We start from the raw sequence: 6,000 nt of genomic DNA, 5'->3' as shown, positions 1-6,000 counted from the left end.
TTGTTAGGCCCCTTTCACACGAGCAAGTTTTCCACGCGGGTGCAATGCGTGACGTGAACGCATTGCACCCGCACTGAATCCTCACCCATTTATTTCAATGGGTCTGTGTACATGAGCGTTGTTTTTCACGTATCACTTCTGTGTTGCGTGAAAATCATAGCATTTTCTATATTCTGCATTCGGATGCCATGCATTGCGTTGCGTTTTTTATGCAAGTACCTTAGCAATAGAATGTATTTTAGACAGGAAGTTGAGTTGCTCAGTGTCTGGCTCCAGACCAGCCATGCCACGGGCTATGGATGTTGAGAGGCTCATTGTCCTCGTGCAGGAAAGGCCCTGCATTTTAGATACGTAGAGTGGAGACTACCGCGACCGTTATAAAAAAGATGCGGCCTGGGTGGAGATAACCGAGGAGCTATTCGCCACCATCTGGGAGAAAACCAAAGGGCGAAGTCGCCAGAATTTGGGTAAGTAGCCAATGTATATACATGTGTTCTTGCTGTGATCCTTGCTGTCCTCCCTAGTATAGCACAGAAAAAAACTCCCAGGCTGTGAGCTCTGCGCTGTGATTGGACAGCGCTACAGCCAGGGAGAAGGAACGCCCAGGGAGAAACAGGGCAAACTCCTCCCTGGTTTACCGATAGTAGCAATTACCATACAGAATGGGAAAAGGTAAAGGGGCCACAGCAGGCGAACGGAGCGGCGCCCAGGGATAAGAGTAAGTGCAGTGAGATCCATGGGCGCCGCTCTACATATCCAGATAGTTATCTTACAATGTTTGGACCAATGAAAGGTCCTCTTTAACCTCCCTAGCATAGCACATGTGATACATTCACCTCCTTAGCATAGCAGATGTGATATGTTAACCTCCCTAGCATAGCACATGTGATACGTTAACCTCTGTAGCATAGCTGTCACGGACGGTCCCGTAGCAAGTACCAGGAGATCGGAGAGACTGGTAACTCGTGGGTTAAATTGACAAGTTCACTGTGGATCTTATTGTGTCTGTGTTTTGGTGAATGCCACACCCCTTGCTTCAGGTGTTGCTTGTTGGTAATTTACTTTTCCCATAAGTAGCCGCTTCTCACTGGAGGTGCGGTTTATAGATTTTCTTTCTGCCTTCTAACTAGCTGGTTGGTTGTACTCTGTGGTGCTTCTGGAGTTGCCATTTTTCTACTTTTAGCTAAGTATTGTCTTTTCTTATTGTTTTGTGTTTGTTATATTCCCTGTTGTTTGTATCTGGGCCTGAGACAGAGACTTTGATTCGTCCATCTGGAAAGGAATAGGTTGTCTCTGGTCCTAACCTCATTCCAGGGCCTTATAGGGATATAAGGGCCTAGGTATACAGCATATGAATATTCCTACCTTCGAGGTCTATTCATATTGATAGGTAGTTAGGGCCCGGATTAGGGTTGTTTAGGAGGTGACCTGTTCCTTCCCTAGTTTCCAGGCCCAGTTACTGTTCCCCTTCCCTCCTGTGTTTAGTGTGATCGTGACAATAGCACATGTGATAGGTTAACCTCCCTAGCATAGCAGATATGATACGTTAACCTCCATAGCATAGCACATACGTTATAATCTGTTAGATTGTATATTTAGGTCAATTTTCTTTTTTTTCTTTTTATTACAAGTTTATGAGGTAAAGAATTGTTGGCGGAGCTGCAGGGACCAGTTCCGGAAAGAGATGCACCACCAGGGGCAGATTGGTTCCGGGCCGCCAAAGAAAAGGCCATATATGTATCAGGAACAACTGATGTTCCTCCGTGAGGTCATGGAGCTGCGTCCGTAAATTAAATGTACACATTGACCACTATACATGTTTATTCATGCACACTCTATGTAGACTATTTAGGTCACGTTATAAGTTAAAAATGTTCATGTTGAAAGGGCATATTTGCCAATAGCAACCATTTAAATTCCTCCTTTCATGAGCAAAAGTAGGTGACCAACATGACAAATGGAGTAGGATTTGTTGCTATAGGCAGCTATGACACTTCTAATTTCCCCAATGTACCTAAATGACCCCATATGTAATATGCTGGTTATTTCATGTAATAATATGTGCAAAAAGTAATTTGATGTTTATGGTAATATGTGACATTAATATCTATAAAACAAAATACTGTTTATCTAGTAATGCACTTTTTTTTTCTATTTTTGAAGAACGGAGGACAACCTAGAAGGTGAAGGGGATAAATCTGCTCCGCTGCTCTCCTGTGCCTGTGAGGAAGACACTCCCTCTGGGGCAGCGCAGGCAGAGAGTGCCCTAGGACCAAGCACGGCACCTTCCAGGCCACCAGCTTTTTCTGGAGGAAATTCTCCACCCCCCTCTTCTTTGGCTCTACCCAGCCGGGCAAACCCTCCTGCCGAATCTCTCATCAACACCCAGGTGCTTGATTATTTATCGAGAGCCTTGCAGGAAGATGAGTTTGACTTGTATGCTCGTAGTCTGGCCTCTTATTTGTGCCGGCTGCCTCCAGAGCGAGTTCTGAGAGCCCAATCGGCTCTAGGAATTGTTCTGGATGCAGCCACTCCCCCCAATGACTCTACAGAAATTTTTGGAGCCCTGGAAAATTGGCGCCTCCATGGGAACATCTTTGGCCCCCAGCCAATGCATATTTCCCAGGGCTCACACTCTCCACCACCAACTCCACCTACTTGGCCATATGGCCCACATTACATGCTGTCCCCACCTCCTCACAAGCTGCCGCATTGCAGTACTCGGGCCCCCCTTCCCAACCAGTCTACCCAGGCCCACAGTTTCCGGCCCCACCCTCGCAGTCTGGGCATTATACCAATTTGTAATTATTTTGTTATGCTTTATTTAGTTTATTTTCAAAACCAGAGGTAAAAGAAAAAGTCGGTATGACTATTATTTTTAGTTTATAATAAACAGTGTTATTTAACCGATTTATATTGTTACTTCTCTTTATTATATACATTGCATATTTATGTATCACCAACACATACACTACATTATTAATAATAGCATACTGTATAGTATTGTATAGTATAGTACTGTAAGTACTGTATAGTAACATATACTGTATAGTAATATACTATACAGAAATCTTACCCAAATACACTTAACTATATATACTTGTTCTGTAGATTGTTTTCTAGATCACTGTACACTGACTATTATAAATTTTGTTTTCACCTATATCTTAAAATTTCCAAACTTTATTACACATATTTTTTATATTTATACATATATACATAACATGTTTTCCACAATATAATGTCCTTTAAGAACAGTATAGTAAACACAATACAGCTCGAATTATGTGCCATGACACATGTAATTATATTTTTGTGGTACGTCATAATGAGGCCAAGTATAACTTTATTTATGATGATGGGAAAGCATGCATACATGTTTAGAGACATTTAAAAAATGTGTATAAAAGATGTATTAGTACATATTTCACATACCGTGTAGGAAACAATACATATATATATATGTAAGCAAAATATGTAAAAAATATGCAACCCACATCAAGGGTCCTCATCTTTTTGCGAATCCCTAACTACAAAAGCTAACTAAAATATATCCATCCAGGTAAAAAAAATAACTGGCAAAAAAAAAAGGCCATGGGGACATAAAATAATCAGAAAACAAATTCCCACACTCTCAGTCCAGCATATCCAGATCTTCCGAGTTGGAAAGTGCCTATTCCTGATGTCGGACTATAGACTTGAGCGTCTTCATCAGGTATCGACTCATAGGTACGTATGTAGTCATGCAGCACTACACATGCTTTTATGACCACATTCACATTTTCTGGGGCCAGCTGTATGGACAGAAAAAAAAATGCCATTTACTAGAATTCCAAAGGCGCACTCCACAAACCTTCTGGCCCTACTTAACCTATAATTAAAGTTGTGCCTCTTTGCATCTAAACCTTGCCTAGGAAAGGGACGCATGAGGTTTGTAGAAAGGGCAAAACCCTTATCCCCTACAACCACCATAAGGCGCTGGTGGGCCAGTGGAGCCAGGAAGGTTTGCTGGCTGTGGTACGTCCAGTTGGTTGGACTGAAGCCACAGACCCATTCTGGAAGCCCTGAAGATGCGAGGACCCAATATCTACAATTATAAACCTCTAGTTTGTGTCTGCCAAGGCCAACAAAACTACAGAGAAAAACTATTTATAGTATCAGGACCCAGAGTTCGGTGGCTTCTTAAAGGGAACCTGTCACCGGGATTTGATGTATAGAGCTGAGGACAAGGGTTGCTAGATGGCCGCTAGCACATCCGCAATACCCAGTCCCCATAGCTCTGTGTGCTTTTATTGTGTAAAAAAAAACTATTTGATCCATATGCAAATTACCCTGAGATGTGTCCTGTACGTGAGATGAGTCCAGCATGAAGGAGCCCATCACTGCCCCGCATCCTCAGAATCTCCTCCTTGCTCCACGAAGTCAGAAAGCCAGAGCGCCGTAATCTTGCAATGCGCGAGCTAGTGCATGCGCAGTGTCTTCATAGTGTTCCTTCCCTGTGCTGGCATCAGCCTAAGGGAAGGAACTGCACATACGCTAGCTCGCACATCGCGAGATTACGACTCTCTGGCATTCTGACAAGTGAGGTTGGGTACATAGAGGATACAAGGGAGACAAAGGAATGACATTGTTAAGAGACTTTGATGTCCAACAAGGTGGCCCTAAATGACTGGGCAGATGGAATAGCCACAGAATGGAGCATAGCTTCCAGCCCACAGCAAGGCTTGAGCCCAAATCACTTCCATGCTACAAGCAAAGGCTAAATAACTAGAAGAGTCCACACCCTGATCTAACCCCACGCACACCACACAGCAGGGAGACACAACCACAAACTACACATTGCCACAAGCAACGAGTCTGCACGGCAACCGCGTCACGGTCAAACACCAACATGACTGTGACAAGTGTCTGGCAAGTTGAAAAAACATTAGGCCATTCTCCAAGATTTGGACTGAATACTTGATATTGATATATACTTTAAAGTAAGGAAACCCGTTTAGCTGACACACTCCGCCGCATGCCTCAACTCCCTCAAAAGCCGATCAAATGTAGCCACCGACATGTGGCAATAATTAAATAACTTCACAGGGTGTCCACGGAGGTCAGAGTACAAACCAACAAATTGCCCTTTGCTGGCCCGCTGCGAAATAATAGGATGCACCCACATCTGCTTGCTCCTCTATCATTTCTGGCCGCTTTCCAAAACAGCGGAAGACCAGCCAGTGCAAAAACACATGGTCAGTGGATGACACGGTGAAAGTGGACATCCTGCAAAGGGAAATCCAATAACCAAACACACACACCAAACAAACGACAAAAACTCCCCAAACAAAAGGAGCTGTCCAAAAAACCAATGCATGCTGGGGGTATTTATATGTGTTTGCAGTAACAGGTGACTCCAGAGAATGGATCAGTTTTTTTTTCACGCGTGTTAAAAACTTATCCGCGTGGGAAAAAACGCAACGCACTTGCATACAAAACGGATGCCAGATGCAAGCAAAATTGCGCGATTATCACTTAATGCACCCTGAACGCATCCGGACCTAATCTGTGACGCTCGTGTGAAAGAGGCCTTAGAGACCTTGCGCTCCTCCACCTTCCATTTGAGGATGCCTCACAAATGCTCAATAGGGTTTAGGTCTAGAGACATGCTTGGCCAGTCCAGCAGCTTTACCCTCAGTTTCAGGCAATGGTGGTCTTGGAGATGTGTTTGGGGTCGTTATCATGTTGGACTATTGCCCTGCGGACCAGTTTCTGAAGGTAGGGGATCATGCTCTGCTTCAGTATGTCACAGTACATGTTGGCATTCATGGTTCCCTCAATGAACTGTAGCTCCCCGGCAGCACTCATGTATCTTGGTCTCCTCAAACCACAGGACATGGTTCCAGTAATTCATGTCCTTAGTCTACTTGTCTTCATATCAAACTGTTTGTGGGCTTTCTTGTGCATCGTGTTTAGAAGAGGCTTCCTTCTGGGATGACAGCCATGCAGATCAATTTG

This window comes from Bufo gargarizans, chromosome 6 (genome assembly GCF_014858855.1).
Source record: "Bufo gargarizans isolate SCDJY-AF-19 chromosome 6, ASM1485885v1, whole genome shotgun sequence".
NCBI lineage: Eukaryota > Metazoa > Chordata > Amphibia > Anura > Bufonidae > Bufo > Bufo gargarizans.
This window is presented reverse-complemented; position numbering follows the sequence as displayed.